General features: G+C 40.1%; 1 protein-coding gene across 1 annotated transcript in view; it reads right to left on the bottom strand.

The window, feature by feature from the left end:
- The window catches only part of ABCG2 (ATP binding cassette subfamily G member 2 (Junior blood group)), a 173,114-nt gene that overhangs the window by 91,196 nt on the left and 57,416 nt on the right, over positions 1–24,502 (bottom strand). The gene's annotated exons all lie outside the window — the stretch shown is intronic.

Genomic DNA, 24,502 nt, shown 5'->3' with positions numbered 1-24,502 from the left:
ACTGCCAAGGGATTGTGAGGAGCAACTGATTATATACTATGGAATTGGGGGAGGTAAAGCTAGGGGTAGTTTCCGAAAGGATTTTCATGCAGACTCACAGAATCCTGGCGGCCTAGCTATTGTCAAGCTAAGGTGGTTTTTCCCTCTAGCAAGGCATTCACATGGGAGTTCCTGGAGGACTGTTGTCCTCGGCCTGCCCCAAGTATTTGTCAGTGGGCTACAGGTTCTAAGAAAATTTACCTTTACCTACATTTCTTTTTGCCCTTGTTCCCCGCATCACCACCCAGCCCTACAGAGTTCTTATGAATATTATTTTAAACTGAAGACATTTGAGAGACAACTGATGCTGAAAGCAGCCTTCTTGGAGTTTCCTTTATCTGACTAAAGGCAAGGCCTTCAGAGAGTAAAACAGCATAAATCCCCTCTCAGGGGAGCTTCACTGCTAGGAAAAAGACCAACCATTCACACCTGGATAAGAAATTGCATAAACAAGCACTATCACAAACAGTCATACTTTCATTTGTTTCTCGAAGAGCCCTAGGTTATCCAGTGGAAGTCCTCTTTCCTGTCCCTCTTTGCCCCCATTAGTTGGTATAGAAACCTCACAAACCTTATCTTTTCTACTGTATTCTGTTGTCAGGTAACTTTCAAGCTCCTCCCCCACCCCACGGGATCTGAATTGGTGGAGGGAAAATTTGTCCTCCCAATAGCAGTAAGGGACCTGGAAGGAGCGCACAGCAACACCAGGGACCCCGAAGACTGCATTCTGCAAATGTAGCGGGATCAAAGCCACGAGTGGGCATTGCTTTCCCATTCACAAAGAATTCCCATTCATAAAGAGAGAGAGGTTATGGGGCGCCTGGGTGGCTCAGTGGGTTAAGCTGCTGCCTTCGGCTCAGGTCATGATCTCAGGGTCCTGGGATCGAGTCCCACGTCGGGCTCTCTGCTCAGAAGGGAGCCTGCTTCCCTCTCTCTTTCTCTCTCTCTGCCTGCCTCTCCGTCTACTTGTGATTTCTCTCTGTCAAATAAATGAATAAAATCTTTAAAAAAAAAAAAAAAAGAGAGAGAGAGAGAGGTTAGAAGGTCGAATAAATTTGAAAACACGGTTTGGCCAGGTGGACAAGGCACAGAAAAACGGAGTAAGGACTTCAGTGTGCGAAATGATTCGTCATAGGAAAGTGATGCCAGGAAAGGACAGGTCGAAAGGGAATCCTGAGCGTGAAAAATTCATGAAAGTTTACTGTAAAGGGATGATATTGTCAAAATAGTGTTAAAAAGACTGATCTGTCCACATATAGAATGGATGGGGGTTATGGGAGAAATCAGTTTGGAAATGAACCAAAAAACCACTGAGCTAGAACAAAGGAGGAAAAAATTTTGAGGGAAGGGGCATGAGGGAAACATTGTGAAGGAGAACTTTACAGTACCTGGTAACTGAGAGAATATTGAAGGTGAAAGACATAGGAGGAGTTAGAGCTGACTGCAGACCCTGAACCTGAGAAGCTAAAGACCTTATGGTGTCAGTAATGGAAATTGTGAGAAAGTAATGCCCTCCCCTTTGTGTATGTCCTACACATTGCCTCTCTCCGAGTCTTGAACACAATAGTTAACTGATAAAAATTTATCGACTTAATAATAAAAGCAAGTTTATCATATGCAATTCAGGGGCCTCTCCACCCTTAACCTAAATCTGCCAGGCTATAAAACTGGATGAGGGTTTCATCAGTGGCTGACCCCTTTCACATGATCCATTACTGAGTACTATAAACACTTTATTGCCTGCAGAGGGAAGAATTTGTTCTTGGTTGTGAATGAAGTCAAAGTGTAACGAGCATTAAAGGACACAGGATTCATTACACTTAGAATTTTTTCACATCTGGGTGTCATGCTTAATATTATCATAGATGACGTCAGCAAAGCCAAACACTTCTCCCATAACCCTTATTAGAGCAGGAAACATACACCCATTATTCTCTGAGTAACAAAGCCATTGCCAATCTAGATGGACTCAAGTTTTATCTCACCTTGAGAGTTTTTGCTATTTGACCCTTTTGTGTCTCGATGTCTTTTTTTTTTTTTAAGATTTTATTTATTTATTTGACAGAGAGAGATCACAAGTAGGCAGAGAGGCAGGCAGAGAGAGAGAGGAAAGCAGGCTCCCTGCTGAGCAGAGAGCCTGACGCGGGACTCGATCCCAGGACCTCGAGATCATGACCTGAGCCGAAGGCAGCGGCTTAACCCACTGAGCCACCCAGGCGCCCTCAATGTCTTTCTTCATATTAGGGGTGATAATACCTATGTTACAGGGTTAAATAAAGATAAAAATAAAATCATGAGTATTTGGAAAATTTTTTACCCAATGCCAATCATAACAGCTAATATTTATTAAGTACTTGCTACTTGCTGGGGATTGTTCTCAATGCCTTTAAGTTTTGTGAGGGTCTTTTTTGTTTTGTTTTGTTTTTAAACCTTGCTGTATCTTCATAATAATACCCTTAGGTGGATTCTATTAAAATCTCTATGTTACGGGGCACCTCTGCCTACTTGTGATCTCTGTCAAATAAATAAATAAAATCTTTAAAAAAATAAATAAAATCTCTATGTTGCAGCCAAAACTAAAGCATAATGAGATTAACCAATTTACCCCAGGTGATAAAGCTAGTAAACAACTTAGGCTCACATTTTGGCTCTGCATTCAGCTGATATAAGAAACAATTACACCATTATTTCCTATAGAAACTGCCAAGAAGGGACACCTGTGGGTTGAGCCTCTGCCTTCGGCTGAGGTGGTGATCTCGGGGTCCTGGGATCCAGCCCCACATTGGGCTCTCTGCACAGTGGAGGGCCTGCTTCCCCCTCTCTCTGCCTGCCTCTCAGCCCGCTTGTGATCTCTGTCGAACAAATAAATAAAAATCTTAAAAAAAAGAAAAAAGAAAAGAAACTACTAAGAAAAAAAGTTTGGACAAAAAAAGTAGAATGAATTTGCTCACCCTTCAAAGTCCCCCTGAACCACACTTATCAACATAAAAGAAGAAAAACAAGAAAGTCTAGGCAGTTGCAAATCCAAGATAGAGATCCCCATGAAAGAACCCCCAAATGGTAAGAATTGTACTAAAGCTTGCAGGTTGAGGGAGTTAGGTCTAGAAGCAGGGAATGGTGGTAAGGAGTTTGGTCAATGGAATTCAAACCACACAAAGCAGAGGGCCAGAGTCAGGGATGAGGGTGGCCACTTAAAAAAGGGTGGAGGTGGTGAGAGACAGGGCTGTTCAACTCTGCTTAAGGATGTGTGGCTGTGTTGTGTGAGGGGGATACTTAGGCAGAGACACAGCATGTTGGTGGGAAAGCTCCTCCAGCCCTCCTTGCCTCCCTAGTGCCTGTTAGAGGTCTCTGTGTCTCCCCACAGTCAAGGGGGCAGTAGGCACTGAGAGCCACTGATGTGGCCCTTTGACTGGGAAGTGCTTGGTCTCATGGGCTGCCTCTGGGAAGGTCTTCAACACTACTGGATAAGCTCTGTGCTTCCCCCGCTCCCTGCTCAGTAACAGGGCTTCCCTAAATTACATATGTCCTCAACAGAAGTGTGTGAGATTCCAGTTACTATCCTGGCCTTCCCAAACTCAGCAATTTGTGACTGATTTGGGGGGTGCCTGCGTAGCTCAGTCAGTTAAGTTCTGCCTTCAGTTCAGGTCATGATCGCAAGGTCCTGGGATCAAGCCCCACATCAGGCTCCCGGCTCAGCCGGGAGTCTGCTTCTCCCTCTCTCTGCCCCTCCCCCTGACTGTCTGGGCGCACGGGCTCTCTCTCTCTCTCTCTGTCAAATCAATAAAATCTTAAAAAAAAATCTGATATTCAATTAAATCATGTTAATCCTACAAAAAAAAGTCACTCCATTTATAGGAAACAGGAAGACACATGTACACGCTGCTGGGCCTTCTTTCTACTCCTCCACGTCTCTTAGCTCTCACATGTTTTCCACATCTTCATCTCCCTGTGTTGTATCTTAGATAATTTCTTCACAGATACATCTTCTCTGTTCTCTGTGCAGTTGTATTTATCTTCTATCCAAATTCTTAACTGTAATGATTAGGGATTCTTTTCATTTCTAAAAGCAATATTTTGTTCTTCTTCAAACTGGCCTAATTATTTGATAGTCTCCTATTCTTATTCATGTTTTCAGTATCTTTTTTTTTTTTTTTTTTTTTTACATTTTACAGCACTTCACGCAGAATTATTTTTCATTTTAATTCTGATAATTATAATCTCTGAAGTCTTTGTGGTTCTGGCTCTGTTACCGATGGCTTGCTCACTGATGTTCGTTTTCTAATTTTTTAAGTTTTTTGGGCAATCTACCTGTAGGAATTTTTTGAGGCCTAGTTGAGGGTACAGTCATCTGGAAAAGTCTAGATTTCCTTCTCTCAGACATCTGGGGATATTACCCATCCTCATAATTATATTATAGGTGCATGTTTTGGGGTCAAGTAAAGAATATAGATTCAGCTCTCAAGTAGCTTAAGATTTAGCCCATTGCTACAAATTCTCAGGGGACTTTTTTTTTCCTTCTTTTTAAAATGTCCATTCATAGTATGGGCCAAGATAGCAATGTTTTCTTGTGGCCTGCCTTTGCAGGGTGGGTTTCTTTTCTAGTTTGACCTCTCTGAAGGTATACTTCTCCTAGGTCTAGGCATTATGCTTCCATTTTATGCAAACTCAAGGCTTTGGCCCTGTGCCCTCTGTGCAATGCAGTTCAGATCACAAAGACCAGTGTATATCTCAGATACCCAGAGGCCTCAAGAATTAGCTTACCTGCTTGGTCTTTGCTCTATTACTGATGCTAGTGGACTTAATCATTTAAAGTGGGTTTTAATATTTAATGATGTATTTTTAGATATCATATAGCTGCACGGTTTCAGAGCATCTAACAGGGCAAACATGCAGAAAACAAAAGTCCTCAAATATATCTGTCATCTTTTTTACTTTTTCATGTTATTATGGAAAATTACAAACATTTCACAGGTAGGAAAAAATATGATGAGGCCCAAGGCACTGATCAGCCACTAGCGGCCAATCTTAATTTTTACTCATATTCCCTTTTTCTTTTCCTTTCCCACAAATTATTTTTTTGAAGAATGCTTTCAAGTTTTGTTTATTTATTTATTTATTGAGAAAGAGAGAGAGAGCACAAGTGGGGGGACAGAGGGAGAGGAAGAAGCAGACTCCCCACTGAGCAGGGAGCCTAATGCGGGGCTCCAATCCGAGGACCCTGAGATCATGACCTGAGCTGAAGGCAGATGCTCAACTGATTAAGCCACCCAGCTACCCTCCCACAAATTATTTTGAAACAAATTTCAGAAAGCAACTACTTTCATTCATAGATATTATCATATGTATTTCATAAATATTTTCATAATGTTCTCCCCACACACATAGAGGATGTTTAGAAATGTCCAGTAGCCTTTTTGTGGTCATGTTTGAGGGTTGTTATTGTCATGTAACGGTCATGAGCCAAGGATGAAAAGTGTCCCATGAAATAAGCAACAGTGTCACATCCAAGAAATCACTGTCAAATCCAATATCATAATGACTTTCACCTATGTTTTCTTCTAAGGATTTTGCAATTTTAGCTCTTACCTTTAGGTCTGTGATCCATTTTGAGTGTTTTCTGTCCATGGTGTAAGGAAAAGATCCAACTTTATTCTTTTGCATGTGAATATACAGTTTTCCCAACACCATTTCTTGAAAATAGTATCTTTTTCCCATTTTTTAAAAAAATTATTAATTCATTTATTTGACAAAGAGATTGAGAGAGCACAGGTAGGCAGAGAGAGAAGGGGAAGCAGGCTCCCCGCTGAGCAGAGAGCCCGATGCGGGGCTCAATCCCACGACCGGGGGACTATGACCTGAGGTGAAGGCAGAGGCCAAACCCTCTGAGCCATGGTGTCGCCTCCTATCTTTTTCCCATTAAATGACCTTTGTACGCTTGTTGAAAATTGAGCATACAGGCACGGAGTTATTTTGGAGCTTTTAATTCTATTCCATTGGTCTATATGCCTGTCCTTATGCCAGCACCACACTATTGTGATTATACTAGCTTGGAAGTAAGTTTTGGAATCAGAAAGTGTGAGACTTCTAACTTGATCTTCATTTTCAAGAGTATTTTGGCTAGTCCCTTGAGATTCAGATGCATTTTTGGGATGGGTTTTTCTGTTTCTGCAAAAAATTTCATTGGGATTTTGATAATTACACGCAATCTGTAAGTCATTTTGGGTAGCACTGTCATCTTAACATGCACTGTGTCCATCCATGGACACAGGATGTCTTTCCACTTATTTATGTTTTCTTTAATTTCCTTCAGCAATATTTTGTTGTTTTCAGTGTGCAGGTCTTTCACCTTCTTGGTTTACCGCTAAGTATTTTATTGTTTTTTATACTATTGTAAACAAAATTGTTTTCTTAATTTTCTTTTCAGATTTTCATTGATATGGTATAGAAAAGCAAGTGATTTCTGCAGGTTGATTTTGTAGCTGCAACTCTGTTGAATTCATTCATTAACTCTAAAACATTTTTTGTGTGTGGAATCTTTTGGGTTTTCTATGTATAAGATCATACCATCAGGTGCCTATGTGGTCAGTCGGTTAAGCATCCAGCTCTGATTTCAGCTCAGGTCATGATCTCAAGGTTGTAAGGCTGAGCCCCATAACAGCCTCTATGCTGAAAGTAGAGCCTGCTTGGGATTCTCTCTGTCCCTCTCCCTCTATCCTCCACTCTCCCACACCCCCATGTGTGCACATTCTCTCTCTCTTCTGGGGAAAAAAAGAAAGAAAGAAAGAAAGAAAGAAAAGATCATACTATATGAATAGAGATAATTTATTTACTTGCCAGTTTGGATGCATTTCTTTCTCTTGCCTAATTGTTCTGGCTAGAATTTCCAATACCGTGTTGAATCGGAGTGGGAAAAGGAGGCATCTTTGTCTTGTATCTGATTTTTTTTTTTAATTTTATTTATTTTTTGACACAGAGAGAGATCACAAGTAGGCAGAGAGAGAGAGAGAGAAGCAGGCTCTGCTGAGCAGAGAGCCCAATGCGGGGCTCGATCTGAGGATCCTGGGACCATGACCCGAGCCAAAGGCAGAGGCCTTAACCCACTGAGCCACCCAAGCGCCCCTGTCTTGTATCTGATTTTAAGGGTAAAATTTTCAGTCTTTCACCACTAAGTATGATGTTAGCTGTGAATCTATCATATATGGCCTCTATCATGTTAAGGAAGTTTCCTTCTATTCCTAGCTTATTGAGGTTTTTTTTTTTTTTATCATAAAAGGGTGTTAATTTTTTAAAGTATCTTTACAAAGATACTTTGAGTATATTTTTGCACCATGAGATTATCCTATAATTTTTTTTCCCTTCATTCTAATAACGTGGTATAGTGCATTGATTGTTTTTCATAAGTTGAACCATCCTAACACTTCAGGGTTAAATCCCATCTGGTCATGGTTTATGATCCTTTTAATAAGTTGCTAAATTTGATTTGCTAGTATTATGTTAAGAATTTTTGCATCTTTATTCACAAAGGATAGTAGCCTACCATTCCTTTTTTCTTGTAGTGTCTTTATGTAGTTTTGGTATCAGGGAATGCTGACTTCACAGAATGAGTTAGGAGGTATTCCTTTCTCTTTAATTTTTTGGAGAGTTTGAGAAGGATTGGTGTTGGTTCTTTAAATATTTGGTAGCTTGGTCCATTGCTTTTCTTTGTTGGGAGGTTTTTATTACTGTTTCAATCTCCTTGCCAGGTCTATTCAGGTTCTCTATTTCTTTTTCTTTTTAAGATTTTATTTATTTGTTTGTTTACTTATTATTCTGTTTTTAAATTTTTTTTGGTGGGCAGCAAAGCAAAGTTTGTTGAACAATAGTACAAAACTCCTGAAGAAGAAGGGGACCCAAGAGGGTTGCCTTAAGATTTTATTTTTAAGTAGTCTCTACACCCAACATGGGGCTTGAACTTACAACTCCAAGATCAAGAGTAACATATACCATCAACTGAGCCAGCCACGTGCCTCAGCTTTTCAATTTCTTCATGAGTTCATTTGGCAGATTGTATGTTTCTGGGAATTTGTCCCTCTTAATTAGGTTACCTAATTTGTTGATGGGCATTTTCTTTTATAACATGTTTTCTTTTATAACATGTTTATTTCTGTAAAATCAGTAGTAATGTCCCAACTGTTGTTAGTAATTTGAATCTTCTCTCTTTGTTCTTAGTTAGTGTAGCTAAAGGTCTGTCAGTTTTGTTGATCTGTTCAAAGAAACAATTTTTTATTTCACGGTATTATTTTAGACTTATAAATATACGTACTTATAAAATATGTCCATGATTTTATAAATGCTTCCTTAAATATTTTCCTTAAAAGATTGTGAATTACATTTTAAAGCCAGTTTCTAGCTTTTTAATGGGTACTTAGTAAATTCACTGTTAAATGAACAAATGAGGTTAGTTTATAAGGTATACAAAAAAGAAATGTATGTAAATCATAAATGCAAAGGAAGCAGGGGGTGGTTTGAGGGAAATGTACAAAGTTCGCCCTTATACACTGAAAACAATCTAATTCCCTTAACAGCAAGAGTTTTTTGTTGTTGCTGCTGTTATTTAAAACAAAAATCCTTGAGGTAGACTTCTATTATTAAAGCCTGGGTTTCTGCAGAGTTCAGTTCTTCCTCACTTCTCTTTGATGTTTAAATTGCTTTATCACGAGCCAGCAAATAAAACCTCAATCTTATCGGGAAATAATGACTTTCCCTCTTTGTTCTGTTGCCTTACCTGAACTTGATGATTCCTGATGGTATTGTTTTTCTTCAATTTAAACTCGGCCTCCAGTGCTCCAAACACCTTGCATACAGGCAATGCAACTAAGTCATTGAGTTCATTTACAGAATTAAAAGGTGTCTGGTTAGTTGTAAAGTCCCTTTGACTCAGCTGGAGATCAGTTACTCAGCTTGCTCACTAGCAGAGGGTTTCAAATTGTGGTCTGATAATCCTAGGGTACCAAGGAAAGGCTTCAGGGACTCCACAACCTTTCATGTAAATGTTGTTTTTAAGATACTTTAGCCATTTAGAGAAAATATTTACAAATCTATCTGACAAACAACTTGTATCCATAGCAGGGATTTTTTTCCCCAAAATCAATAAATAACATTCATACATTTATAGATCCATTCTGCAGTGAAATTAAAAATGTAAACACTGCATATGCTTTTTTTTTTTAAGCCATCCAAGTGCCCCTGGAACATTTTTATTTTTACTGGGAGGATTTCCTAATTAGCATTTCTTGCAGAGCAGTTCTTTTTTTTTTTTCTTTTCTTTTCTAAGATTTTATTTATTTATTTGGCACAGAGAGAGAGACATCACAAGTAGGCAGAGAGACAGAGAGAGGGGGGAAACAGTCTCTCGCTGAGCAGAGAGCCCGCTGGGGCACTTGATCCTAGGACCCTGAGATCATGACCTGAGCCAAAGGCAGAGGCCCAACTCACCAAGCCACCCAAGCGCCCCCTGCAGGGCAGTTCTAATGGTAACAAATCTCTAGCTTTTGGTTATCTGGGAATATTCTCATTTTTCGCTCATTTTTGAAAGTCAGTTTTCCAGATATAAGATTCTTTGTTGACAGTTTTTTCTTTTATCTTTTTAAATATATCAGTACACTACTTCTGGCCTCCAAGGTTTCTATTGAGAAATCCGCTGAGACTCTTACAAAGGATCACTTACATGTGATGATTTGTTTCTTTCTAATTGCTTTCAAGATTCTCTCTTTGCCTTTCTTTTGACAATTAGATCTTGATGCTGGTCTCTGGATTTATTTTACTCGGACTTGAACTCCTTGAATTGGTACATTTATATATTGTATCAAATTTTGGTATTTTTTCAGCCATTTTCTTGAAATATTCTTTCTGTTCATTTTCCTCTCTTCTTTTTCTTATATTCCTACAGTGCATATGTTAGTCAGCTTGATGGTGTCTGAAGGTCTCTTAAGCTTACACCATACACAAAGATAAACTCGAAATGGATAAAAGACCTCAACGTGAGGCAGGAATCTATCAAAACCCTGGAGGAGCACATACACAGTAACCTCTTCAACATCGGCCACAGCAACTTCTTTCAAGATATGTCTCCAAACGCAAAGGAAACAAAAGCAAAGATGAACTTTTGGGACTTCATCAAGATCAAAAGCTTCTGCCCAGCAAAGGAAACAGTCAACAAAACAAAGAGGCAACCCATGGAATGGGAGAAAATGACAGTACAAAGGGCTGCAAGAGTTCTTAGTAACTTCTTGAGTGTGGTAGACTTTGGAACATATACATTTTTTGCTTGTAATGTTATCCTGTGGTCGGGTTTTGGCAGGTACACACTGCCCTATTTTATTTTGAGTCTAAGTTAAATGTTTTATGACAAGAGATACACGCACTGAACCCTTTCCACTGCAAATCAAGATGTGGTAAAACTAAAGGATCAAGACAAATGAGATCTAATACTACTGTCAGTTTATGTCCACTGTGTTTTATACAGTATCTTTTTGTTCACTTTGGAAATTTTTACTAAAAATTGCAAAAAATAAAGTATTGTGCAAAATGTCTGTACTGTCATTTGCAACAGTACAAAGGGCTGATATCCAAGATCTATAAAGAACCCCTCAAACTCAACACACACAAAACAGATAATCACATAAAAAAATGGGCAGAAGGGGAGGAGTCAAGATGGCGGAGAAGTAGCAAGCTGAGACTGCTTCAGCTAGCCGTAGATCAGCTAGATAGCTTATCTAAAGATTGCAAACACCTGAAAATCCATCGGCAGATCGAAGAGAAGAAGAACAGCAATTCTGGAAACAGAAAAACAACCACTTTCTGAAAGGTAGGACCGGCGGAGAAGTGAATCCAAAGCGACGGGAAGATAGACCCCGGGGGGAGGGGCCGGCTCCCGGCAAGCAGCGGAGCAACCGTGCACAAAATCAGGACTTTTAAAAGTCTGTTCCGCTGAGGGACATCGCTCCAGAGGCTAAACCGGGGCGAAGCCCACGCGAGGTCAGCGTGGCCTCAGGTCCCGCAGGGTCATAGAAGGATCGGGGGTGTCTGAGTGTCGCAGAGCTTGCGGGTATTGGAACGGGAAAACCGGCTACAGAGATAGAGCCGACAGTAAGCACGCAGCTCCGTGTTACCTTGAACCGGTCGCAGGCTCGGTGAGCTCGGAGCGCGGCCGGAGGTCAGGCAGACGGGAGTAACTGGGCGCTGTTCTCTGAGGGCGCACTGAGGAGTGGGGCCCTGGGCTCTCGGCTCCTCCGGGCAGGAGACCAGGAGGCCGCCATTTGTATTCCCGTCCTCTGGAACTCTACGGAAAGCGCTCAGGGAACAAAACCTCCTGAAAGCAAACCCGAGCGGATTACTCACCCCGGCCCTGGGTAAGGGCGGTGTAATTCCGCCTGGGGCAAAGACACTTGAGAATCACTACACCAGGCCCCTCCCCCAGAAGATCAACAAGAAATCCAGCCGAGACCAAGTTCACCTACCAAGGAGTGCGGTTTCAATACCAAGGAGAGCAGCAGAATTCCAGAGGAGGAGAAAGCCAAGCACGGAACTCATGGCTTTTTTCCTGTGATTTTTTTTAGTCTTGCAGTTAATTTAATTTTTTCTTTTTCATTTTTTTTTTTTCTCGCCTTCGGGTAAAATTTTTTTTTTTTAACTGTTACCTTTATCTTTTTTAACGATTTTTTACTAGTTTATCTAATATACATATATTTTTTTACATTTTTCTTAGGTGTTTTCTCTTTTTAAAAAAATACTTTTCTTTTCTTTTCTTTTTTTTTTTTTTTTCTTTTTTCTTTCTTCCTTTTTGAACCTCTTTTTATCCCCTTTCTCCCCACTCACGATTTTGGATCTCTTCTAATTTGGCTAAAGCATATTTTCCTGGGGTTGTTGCCACCCTTTTAGTATTTTACTTGCCCCTTCATTTACTCTTATCTGGACAAAATGACAAGACGTAAAAATTCACCACAAAAAAAAGAACAAGAGGAAGTACCAAAGGCTAGGGACCTAATCAATACAGACATCGGTAATATGTCAGATCTAGAGTTCAGAATGACAATTCTCAAGGTTCTAGCCGGGCTCGAAAAAGGCATGGAAGATATTAGAGAAACCCTCTCGAGAGATATAAAAGCCCTTTCTGGAGAAATAAAAGAACTAAAATCTAACCAAGGTGAAATCAAAAAAGCTATTAATGAGGTGCAATCAAAAATGGAGGCTCTCACTGCTAGGATAAATGAGGCAGAAGAAAGAATTAGTGATATAGAAGACCAAATGACAGAGAATAAAGAGGCTGATCAAAAGAGGGACAAACAGCTACTGGACCACGAGGGGAGAATTCGAGAAATAAGTGACACCATAAGACGAAACAACATTAGAATAATTGGGATTCCAGAAGAAGAAGAAAGTGAGAGGGGAGCAGAAGGTATACTGGAGAGAATTATTGGGGAGAATTTCCCCAATATGGCAAAGGGAACGAGCATCAAAATTCAGGAGGTTCAGAGAATGCCCCTCAAAATCAATAAGAATAGGCCCACACCCCGTCACCTAATAGTAAAATTTACAAGTCTCAATGACAAAGAGAAAATCCTGAAAGCAGCCCGGGAAAAGAAGTCTGTAACATACAATGGTAAAAATATTAGATTGGCAGCTGACTTATCCACAGAGACCTGGCAGGCCAGAAAGAGCTGGCATGATATTTTCAGAGCACTAAACGAGAAAAACATGCAGCCAAGAATACTATATCCAGCTAGGCTATCATTGAAAATAGAAGGAGAGATTAAAAGCTTCCAGGACAAACAACAACTGAAAGAATTTGCAAATACCAAACCAGCTCTACAGGGAATATTGAAAGGGGTCCTCTAAGCAAAGAGAGAGCCTACAAGTGGTAGATCAGAAAGGAACAGAGACCATATACAGTAACAGTCACCTAACAGGCAATACAATGGCACTAAATTCATATCTCTCAATAGTTACCCTGAATGTGAATGGGCTAAATGCCCCTGTCAAAAGACACAGGGTATCAGAATGGATGAAAAAACAAAACCCATCTATATGTTGCCTCCAAGAAACACATTTTAAGCCCGAAGACACCTCCAGATTTAAAGTGAGGGGGTGGAAAAGAATTTACCATGCTAATGGACATCAGAAGAAAGCAGGAGTGGCAATCCTTATATCAGATCAATTAGATTTTAAGCCAAAGACTGTAATAAGAGATGAGGAAGGACACTATATCATACTCAAAGGGTCTGTCCAACAAGAAGATTTAACAATTTTAAATATCTATGCCCCCAACGTGGGAGCAGCCAACTATATAAACCAATTAATAACAAAATCAAAGAAACACATCAACAACAATACAATAATAGTAGGGGACTTTAACACTCCCCTCACTGAAATGGACAGGTCATCCAAGCAAAAGATCAGCAAGGAAATAAAGGCCTTAAATGACACACTGGACCAGATGGACATCACAGATATATTCAGAATATTTCATCCCAAAGCAACAGAATACACATTCTTCTCTAGTGCACATGGAACATTCTCCAGAATAGATCACATCCTCGGTCCTAAATCAGGACTCAACCGGTATCAAAAGATTGGGATCATTCCCTGCATATTTTCAGACCACAATGCTCTAAAGCTAGAACTCAACCACAAAAGGAAGTTTGGAAAGAACCCAAATACATGGAGACTAAACAGTATCCTTCTAAAGAATGAATGGGTCAACCGGGAAATTAAAGAAGAATTGAAAAAAATCATGGAAACAAATGATAATGAAAATACAACGGTTCAAAATCTGTGGGACACAACAAAGGCAGTCCTGAGAGGAAAATATATAGCGGTACAAGCCTTTCTCAAGAAACAAGAAAGGTCTCAGGTACACAACCTAACCCTACACCTAAAGGAGCTGGAGAAAGAACAAGAAAGAAACCCTAAGCCCAGCAGGAGAAGAGAAATCATAAAGATCAGAGCAGAAATCAATGAAATAGAAACCAAAAAAACAATAGAGCAAATCAACGAAACTAGGAGCTGGTTCTTTGAAAGAATTAATAAAATTGATAAACCCCTGGCCCGACTTATCAAAAAGAAAAGAGAAAGGACCCAAATAAATAAAATCATGAATGAAAGAGGAGAGATCACAACTAACACCAAAGAAATACAAACTATTATAAGAACATACTATGAGCAACTCTATGGCAATAAATTTGACAATCTGGAAGAAATGGATGCATTCCTAGAAACATATAAACTACCACAACTGAACCAGGAAGAAATAGAAAGCCTGAACAGACCCATAACCAGTAAGGAGATTGAAACAGTCATTAAAAATCTCCAAACAAACAAAAGCCCAGGGCCAGATGGCTTCCCGGGGGAATTCTACCAAACATTTAAAGAAGAACTAATTCCTATTCTCCTGAAACTGTTCCAAAAAATAGAAATGGAAGGAAAACTTCCAAACTCATTTTATGAAGCCAGCATCACCTTGATCCCAAAACCAGACAAGGATCTCATCAAAAAAGAGAGCTATAGACCGATATCCTTGATGAACACAGATGCGAAAATACTCAACAAAATACTAGCCAATAGGATTCAACAGTACATTAAAAAGATTATTCACCACGACCAAGTGGGATTTATTCCAGGGCTGCAAGGTTGGTTCAACATCCGCAAATCAGTCAATGTGATACAACACATCAATAAAAGAAAGAACAAGAACCATATGATACTCTCAATAGATGCTGAAAAAGCATTTGACAAAGTACAACATCCCTTCCTGATCAAAACTCTTCAAAGTGTAGGGATAGAGGGCACATACCTCAATATCATCAAAGCCATCTATGAAAAACCCACCGCAAATATCATTCTCAATGGAGAAAAACTGAAAGCTTTTCCGCTAAGGTCAGGAACACGGCAGGGATGTCCATTATCACCACTGCTATTCAACATCGTACTAGAGGTCCTAGCCTCAGCAATCAGACAACAAAAGGAAATTAAAGGCATCCAAATCGGCAAAGAAGAAGTCAAATTATCACTCTTCGCAGATGATATGATACTATATGTGGAAAACCCAAAAGACTCTACTCCAAAACTGCTAGAACTTATACAGGAATTCAGTAAAGTGTCAGGATATAAAATCAATGCACAGAAATCAGTTGCATTTCTCTACACCAACAGCAAGACAGAAGAAAGAGATATTAAGGAGTCAATCCCATTTACAATTGCATCCAAAACCATAAGATACCTAGGAATAAACCTAACCAAAGAGACACAGAATCTATACTCAGAAAACTATAAAGTACTCATGAAAGAAATTGAGGAAGACACAAAGAAATGGAAAAATGTTCCATGCTCCTGGATTGGAAGAATAAATATTGTGAAAATGTCTATGCTACCTAAAGCAATCTACACATTTAATGCAATTCCTATCAAAGTACCATCCATCTTTTTCAAAGAAATGGAACAAATAATGCTAAAATTTATATGGAACCAGAAAAGACCTCGAATAGCCAAAGGGATATTGAAAAAGAAAGCCAACGTTGGTGGCATCACAATTCCGGACTTCAAGCTCTATTACAAAGCTGTCATCATCAAGACAGCATGGTACTGGCACAAAAACAGACACATAGATCAATGGAACAGAATAGAGAGCCCAGAAATAGACCCTCAACTCTATGGTCAACTAATCTTCGACAAAGCAGGAAAGAATGTCCAATGGAAAAAAGACAGCCTTTTCAATAAATGGTGCTGGGAAAATTGGACAGCCACATGCAGAAAAATGAAATTGGACCATTTCCTTACACCACACACAAAAATAGACTCAAAATGGATGAAGGACCTCAATGTGAGAAAGGAGTCCATCAAAATACTTGAGGAGAACACGGGCAGCAACCTCTTCGACCTCTGCCGCAGCAACATCTTCCTAGGAACAACGCAAAAGGCAAGGGAAGCAAGGGAAAAAATGAACTACTGGGATTTCATCAAGATCAAAAGCTTTTGCACAGCAAAGGAAACAGTTAACAAAATCAAAAGACAACTGACAGAATGGGAGAAGATATTTGCAAACGACATATCAGATAAAGGACTAGTGTCCAGAATCTATAAAGAACTTAGCAAACTCAACACCCAAAGAACAAATAATCCAATCAAGAAATGGGCAGAAGACATGAACAGACATTTCTGCAAAGAAGACATCCAGATGGCCAACAGACACATGAAAAAGTGCTCCATATCACTCGGCATCAGGGAAATACAAATCAAAACCACAATGAGATATCACCTCACACCAGTCAGAATGGCTAAAATCAACAAGTCAGGAAATGACAGATGCTGGCGAGGATGCGGAGAAAGGGGAACCCTCCTACACTGTTGGTGGGAATGCAAGCTGGTGCAGCCACTCTGGAAAACAGCATGGAGGTTCCTCAAAATGTTGAAAATAGAACTGCCCTATGACCCAGCAATTGCACTATTGGGTATTTACCCTAAAGATACAAATGTAGTGATCCAAAGGGACACATGCACCCGAATGTTTATAGCAGCAATGTCCACAATAGCCAAACTATGGAAAGAACCTAGATGTCCATCAACAGATGAATGGATCAAGAAGATGTGGTATATATACACAATGGAATACTATGCAGCCATCAAAAGAAATGAAATCTTGCCATTTGCAACAACGTGGATGGAACTAGAGCGTATCATGCTTAGCGAAATAAGTCAAGCAGAGAAAGACAACTATCATATGATCTCCCTGATATGAGGAAGTGGTGATGCAACATGGAGGCTTAAGTGGGTAGAAGAATAAATGAAACAAGATGGGATTGGGAGGGAGACAAACCATAAGTGACTCTTAATCTCACAAAACAAACTGAGGGTTGCCGGGGGGAGGGGGTTGGGGAGAAGGGGGTGGGATTATGGACATTGGGGAGGGTATGTGATTTGGTGAGTGCTGTGAAGTGTGTAAACCTGGTGATTCACAGACCTGGGGATAAAAATATATGTATATAAAAAATATATGTTTATAAAAAATAAAAAATTAAAAAAAAAATGGGCAGAAGACATGAACAGACACTTCTCCAAAGAAGACATACAAATGGCTAAGAGACACATGAAAAATGTTCATCATCACTAGCAATCAGGAAGATTCAAATCAAAATCACATTGAGATACCACCCTACACCAGTTAGAATGGCCAAAATGGTCAAAATTAACAAGACAGTAAACAACATGTGTTGGAGAGGATGTGGAGAAAGTGGGGAGAAATGCACCAACTTGCCTTCCCACTGTTGGTGGGAAGGCAAGTTGGTGCAGCCACTTTGGAGAACAGTGTGGAGAATCCTCAAGAAATTAAAAATAGAGCTTCCCTATGACCCTGCAATTGCACTACTGGGTATTTACCCCAAAGATACTGATGTAGTGAAAAGAAGGGCCATCTGTACCCCAATTGTCATAGCAGCAATGGCCATAGTCTCCAAACTGTGGAAAGAACCAAGATGCCCTTCAATGGACGAATGGGTAAGGAAGATGTGGTCCACATACACTATGGAGTATTATGCCTCCATCAAAAAAGATGAATATCCAACTTTTGCATCAACATGGACGGGACTGGAAGAGATTATGCTGAGTGAAATAAGTCAAGCAGAGAGAGTCAATTATCATATGGCTTCACTTACTTCTGGAGCACAAGGAATAACACGGAGGAGATTGGGATATGGAGGGTAGAAGTGAGTTGCTTCTTTTTTTAAAGTGTAGTATAGAAGAATAATTTAATATCCAGAATTTATAAGGAATACTTACAACTCAATATAAAAAACAAAAAACAAACAAACAAAAAAACCTGGTTTTAAAAACGGGCAAAAGAGGGTACCTGGATGGCTCAGTCAATCTGCCTTTAGCAGACAAGTTGGATTCCCTGCTCAGCAGGGAGTCTGCTTCTCCCAGTCGCTCTGCCCTTCCCCTTCTGCTCATGCTCTGTCTCCCGCTTTCTCTCTCCCAAATAAATAAATAAAATCTTTTTAAAAAATGGGCTAAAGGGCGCCTAGGTGGCTCAGTAGATTAAGCCTCTGCCTTCGGCTCAGGTCATGATCTCAGGGTCCTGGGATCGAGCCCTGCATTGGGCTTTCTGCTTGGCAGGGAGCCTGCTTCCTCCTCTCTCTCTACCTGCCTCTCTGCCTACTTGTGATCTCTCTCTGTCAAATAAATAAATAAAATAATTTTTTTTTAAAAAGGGCTAAAGAGGAGTCAAGATGGCGGAGAAGTAGCAAGCTGAGACTGCTTCAGCTAGCCGTAGATCAGCTAGATAGCTTATCTAAAGATTGCAAACACCTGAAAATCCATCGGCAGATCGAAGAGAAGAAGAACAGCAATTCTGGAAACAGAAAAACAACCACTTTCTGAAAGGTAGGACCGGCGGAGAAGTGAATCCAAAGCGACGGGAAGATAGACCCCGGGGGGAGGGGCCGGCTCCCGGCAAGCAGCGGAGCAACCGTGCACAAAATCAGGACTTTTAAAAGTCTGTTCCGCTGAGGGACATCGCTCCAGAGGCTAAACCGGGGCGAAGCCCACGCGAGGTCAGCGTGGCCTCAGGTCCCGCAGGGTCGTAGAAGGATCGGGGGTGTCTGAGTGTCGCAGAGCTTGCGGGTATTGGAACGGGAAAGCCGGCTACAGAGATAGAGCCGACAGTAAGCTCGCAGCTCCGTGTTACCTTGAACCGGTCGCAGGCTCGGTGAGCTCGGAGCGCGGCCGGAGGTCAGGCAGACGGGAGTGACTGGGCGCTGTTCTCTGTGGGCGCACTGAGGAGTGGGGCCCTGGGCTCTCGGCTCCTCCAGGCTGGAGACCAGGAGGCCGCCATTTGTATTCCCGTCCTCTGGAACTCTACGGAAAGCGCTCAGGGAACAAAAGCTCCTGAAAGCAAACCCGAGCGGATTACTCACCCCGGCCCCGGGTAAGGGCGGTGTAATTCCGCCTGGGGCAAAGACACTTGAGAATCACTACACCAGGCCCCTCCCCCAGAAGATCAACAAGAAATCCAGCCGAGACCAAGTTCACCTACCAAGGAGTGCGGTTTCAATACCAAGGAGAGCAGCAGAATTCCAGAGGAGGAGAATGCCAAACACGGAACTCATGGCTTTTTTCCTGTGATTTTTTTTAGTCTTGCAGTTAATTTAATTTTTTCTTTTTCATTTTTTTTTTCTTTTTTTCTCGCCTTCGGGTAAATTTTTTTTTTTTTTAACTGTTACCTTTTTCTTTTTTAACGATTTTTTACTAGTTTATCTAATATATATATTTTTTCTTTTTTACATTTTTCTTAGGTGTTTTCTTTTTTAAAAAATTCTTTTCTTTTCTTTTTTTTTTCTTTTCTTTTTGTTTTTTTTTTTTTCTTTCTTCCTTTTTGAACCTCTTTTTATCCCCTTTCTCCCCACTCACGATTTTGGATCTCTTCTAATTTGGTTAAAGCATATTTTCCTGGGGTTGTTGCCACCCTTTTAGTATTTTACTTGCCCCTTCATTTACACTTATCTGGACAAAATGACAAGACATAAAAATTCAACACAAAAAAAAAGAACAAGAGGCAGTACCGAAGGCTAGGGACCTAATCAATACAGACATCGGTAATATGTCAGATCTAGAGTTCAGAATGACAATTCTCAAGGTTCTAGCCGGGCTCGAAAAAGGCATGGAAGATATTAGAGAAACCCTCTCGAGAGATATAAAAGCCCTTTCTGGAGAAATAAAAGAACTAAAATCTAACCAAGGTGAAATCAAAAAAGCTATTAATGAGGTGCAATCAAAAATGGAGGCTCTAACTGCTAGGATAAATGAGGCAGAAGAAAGAATTAGTGATATAGAAGACCAAATGACAGAGAATAAAGAAGCTGAGCAAAAGAGGGACAAACAGCTACTGGACCACGAGGGGAGAATTCGAGAGATAAGTGACACCATAAGACGAAACAACATTAGAATAATTGGGATTCCAGAAGAAGAAGAAAATGAGAGGGGAGCAGAAGGTATACTGGAGAGAATTATTGGGGAGAATTTCCCCAATATGGCAAAGGGAACGAGCATCAAAATTCAGGAGGTTCAGAGAACGCCCCTCAAAATCAATAAGAATAGGCCCACACCCCGTCACCTAATAGTAAAATTTACAAGTCTCAATGACAAAGAGAAAATCCTGAAAGCAGCCCGGGAAAAGAAGTCTGTAACATACAATGGTAAAAATATTAGATTGGCAGCTGACTTATCCACAGAGACCTGGCAGGCCAGAAAGAGCTGGCATGATATTTTCAGAGCACTAAACGAGAAAAACATGCAGCCAAGAATACTATATCCAGCTAGGCTATCATTGAAAATAGAAGGAGAGATTAAAAGCTTCCAGGACAAACAACAACTGAAAGAATTTGCAAATACCAAACCAGCTCTACAGGAAATATTGAAAGGGGTCCTCTAAGCAAAGAGAGAGCCTACAAGTGGTAGATCAGAAAGGAACAGAGACCATATACAGTAACAGTCACCTTACAGGCAATACAATGGCACTAAATTCATATCTCTCAATAGTTACCCTGAATGTGAATGGGCTAAATGCCCCTGTCAAAAGACACAGGGTATCAGAATGGATGAAAAAACAAAACCCATCTATATGTTGCCTCCAAGAAACACATTTTAAGCCCGAAGACACCTCCAGATTTAAAGTGAGGGGGTGGAAAAGAATTTACCATGCTAATGGACATCAGAAGAAAGCAGGAGTGGCAATCCTTATATCAGATCAATTAGATTTTAAGCCAAAGACTGTAATAAGAGATGAGGAAGGACACTATATCATACTCAAAGGGTCTGTCCAACAAGAAGATTTAACAATTTTAAATATCTATGCCCCTAATGTGGGAGCAGCCAACTATATAAACCAATTAATAACAAAATCAAAGAAACACATCAACAATAATACAATAATAGTAGGGGACTTTAACACTCCCCTCACTGAAATAGACAGGTCATCCAAGCAAAAGATCAGCAAGGAAATAAAGGCCTTAAACGACACACTGGACCAGATGGACATCACAGATATATTCAGAGCATTTCATCCCAAAGCAACAGAATACACATTCTTCTCTAGTGCACATGGAACATTCTCCAGAATAGATCACATCCTCGGTCCTAAATCAGGACTCAACCGGTATCAAAAGATTGGGATCATTCCCTGCATATTTTCAGACCACAATGCTCTAAAGCTAGAACTCAACCACAAAAGGAAGTTTGGAAAGAACCCAAATACATGGAGACTAAACAGTATCCTTCTAAAGAATGAATGGGTCAACCGGGAAATTAAAGAAGAATTGAAAAAAATCATGGAAACAAATGATAATGAAAATACAACGGTTCAAAATCTGTGGGACACAACAAAGGCAGTCCTGAGAGGAAAATATATAGCGGTACAAGCCTTTCTCAAGAAACAAGAAAGGTCTCAGGTACACAACCTAACCCTACACCTAAAGGAGCTGGAGAAAGAACAAGAAAGAAACCCTAAGCCCAGCAGGAGAAGAGAAATCATAAAGATCAGAGCAGAAATCAATGAAATAGAAACCAAAAAAACAATAGAGCAAATCAACGAAACTAGGAGCTGGTTCTTTGAAAGAATTAATAAAATTGATAAACCCCTGGCCCGACTTATCAAAAAGAAAAGAGAAAGGACCCAAATAAATAAAATCATGAATGAAAGAGGAGAGATCACAACTAACACCAAAGAAATACAAACTATTATAAGAACATACTATGAGCAACTCTATGGCAATAAATTTGACAATCTGGAAGAAATGGATGCATTCCTAGAAACATATAAACTACCACAACTGAACCAGGAAGAAATAGAAAGCCTGAACAGACCCATAACCAGTAAGGAGATTGAAACAGTCATTAAAAATCTCCAAACAAACAAAAGCCCAGGGCCAGATGGCTTCCCGGGGGAATTCTACCAAACATTTAAAGAAGAACTAATTCCTATTCTCCTGAAACTGTTCCAAAAAATAGAAATGGAAGGAAAACTTCCAAACTCATTTTATGAAGCCAGCATCACCTTGATCCCAAAACCAGACAAGGATCTCATCAAAAAAGAGAGCTATAGACCGATATCCTTGATGAACACAGATGCGAAAATACTCAACAAAATACTAGCCAATAGGATTCAACAGTACATTAAAAAGATTATTCACCACGACCAAGTGGGATTTATTCCAGGGCTGCAAGGTTGGTTCAACATCCGCAAATCAGTCAATGTGATACAACACATCAATAAAAGAAAGAACAAGAACCATATGATACTCTCAATAGATGCTGAAAAAGCATTTGACAAAGTACAACATCCCTTCCTGATCAAAACTCTTCAAAGTGTAGGGATAGAGGGCACATACCTCAATATCATCAAAGCCATCTATGAAAAACCCACCGCAAATATCATTCTCAATGGAGAAAAACTGAAAGCTTTTCCGCTAAGGTCAGGAACACGGCAGGGATGTCCATTATCACCACTGCTATTCAACATCGTACTAGAGGTCCTAGCCTCAGCAATCAGACAACAAAAGGAAATTAAAGGCATCCAAATCGGCAAAGAAGAAGTCAAATTATCACTCTTCGCAGATGATATGATACTATATGTGGAAAACCCAAAAGACTCTACTCCAAAACTGCTAGAACTTATACAGGAATTCAGTAAAGTGTCAGGATATAAAATCAATGCACAGAAATCAGTTGCATTTCTCTACACCAACAGCAAGACAGAAGAAAGAGATATTAAGGAGTCAATCCCATTTACAATTGCATCCAAAACCATAAGATACCTAGGAATAAACCTAACCAAAGAGACACAGAATCTATACTCAGAAAACTATAAAGTACTCATGAAAGAAATTGAGGAAGACACAAAGAAATGGAAAAATGTTCCATGCTCCTGGATTGGAAGAATAAATATTGTGAAAATGTCTATGCTACCTAAAGCAATCTACACATTTAATGCAATTCCTATCAAAGTACCATCCATCTTTTTCAAAGAAATGGAACAAATAATGCTAAAATTTATATGGAACCAGAAAAGACCTCGAATAGCCAAAGGGATATTGAAAAAGAAAGCCAACGTTGGTGGCATCACAATTCCGGACTTCAAGCTCTATTACAAAGCTGTCATCATCAAGACAGCATGGTACTGGCACAAAAACAGACACATAGATCAATGGAACAGAATAGAGAGCCCAGAAATAGACCCTCAACTCTATGGTCAACTAATCTTCGACAAAGCAGGAAAGAATGTCCAATGGAAAAAAGACAGCCTTTTCAATAAATGGTGCTGGGAAAATTGGACAGCCACATGCAGAAAAATGAAATTGGACCATTTCCTTACACCACACACAAAAATAGACTCAAAATGGATGAAGGACCTCAATGTACGAAAGGAATCCATCAAAATCCTTGAGGAGAACACGGGCAGCAACCTCTTCGACCTCTGCCGCAGCAACATCTTCCTAGGAACAACGCAAAAGGCAAGGGAAGCAAGGGAAAAAATGAACTACTGGGATTTCATCAAGATCAAAAGCTTTTGCACAGCAAAGGAAACAGTTAACAAAACCAAAAGACAACTGACAGAATGGGAGAAGATATTTGCAAACGACATATCAGATAAAGGACTAGTGTCCAGAATCTATAAAGAACTTAGCAAACTCAACACCCAAAGAACAAATAATCCAATCAAGAAATGGGCAGAGGACATGAACAGACATTTCTGCAAAGAAGACATCCAGATGGCGAACAGACACATGAAAAAGTGCTCCATATCACTCGGCATCAGGGAAATACAAATCAAAACCACAATGCGATATCACCTCACACCAGTCAGAATGGCTAAAATCAACAAGTCAGGAAATGACAGATGCTGGCGAGGATGCGGAGAAAGGGGAACCCTCCTACACTGTTGGTGGGAATGCAAGCTGGTGCAGCCACTCTGGAAAACAGCATGGAGGTTCCTCAAAATGTTGAAAATAGAACTGCCCTATGACCCAGCAATTGCACTATTGGATATTTACCCTAAAGATACAAATGTAGTGATCCAAAGGGGCACGTGCACCCGAATGTTTATAGCAGCAATGTCCACAATAGCCAAACTATGGAAAGAACCTAGATGTCCATCAACAGATGAATGGATCAAGAAGATGTGGTATATATACACAATGGAATACTATGCAGCCATCAAAAGAAATGAAATCTTGCCATTTGCAACAACATGGATGGAACTAGAGCGTATCATGCTTAGCGAAATAAGTCAAGCAGAGAAAGACAACTATCATATGATCTCCCTGATATGAGGAAGTGGTGATGCAACATGGAGGCTTAAGTGGGTAGAAGAAGAATAAATGAAACAATATGGGATTGGGAGGGAGACAAACCATAAGTGACTCTTAATCTCACAAAACAA

The sequence above is a fragment of the Mustela lutreola genome, chromosome 1, assembly GCF_030435805.1.
Source record: "Mustela lutreola isolate mMusLut2 chromosome 1, mMusLut2.pri, whole genome shotgun sequence".
NCBI lineage: Eukaryota > Metazoa > Chordata > Mammalia > Carnivora > Mustelidae > Mustela > Mustela lutreola.
Note: the sequence above shows the minus strand (reverse complement) of the source record. Positions and strands in the feature narration are given on the sequence as shown.